This window comes from Phaethon lepturus, unplaced genomic scaffold, assembly GCF_000687285.1.
Source record: "Phaethon lepturus isolate BGI_N335 unplaced genomic scaffold, ASM68728v1 scaffold9437, whole genome shotgun sequence".
Classification (NCBI taxonomy): domain Eukaryota; kingdom Metazoa; phylum Chordata; class Aves; order Phaethontiformes; family Phaethontidae; genus Phaethon; species Phaethon lepturus.
In genome coordinates, this window is record NW_010551131.1 from 38,010 (window position 1) to 38,253 (window position 244).

Genomic DNA, 244 nt, shown 5'->3' on the forward strand with positions numbered 1-244 from the left:
GCGCTGCGGGCATCACTGGCCTGGATGGCCACCTGGGGTGCCTGGGGGTCCCTTCCCCAGGATGCATGGCAGAGCCCAGCTGTGTGCCCGTGACTGAGCATGGATGGCACTGCGACTGGAGCTGGGGTCTGGCTGCTCCTCAGCATGGCACTGAGCAGTCTTTGGGGACCCATGGTGCTGGGTGCACTAGGTACAGCCCCCGTGGGTCCTGCCATGCCCTCGAGGCTCTGCTGCCAGGGGATTG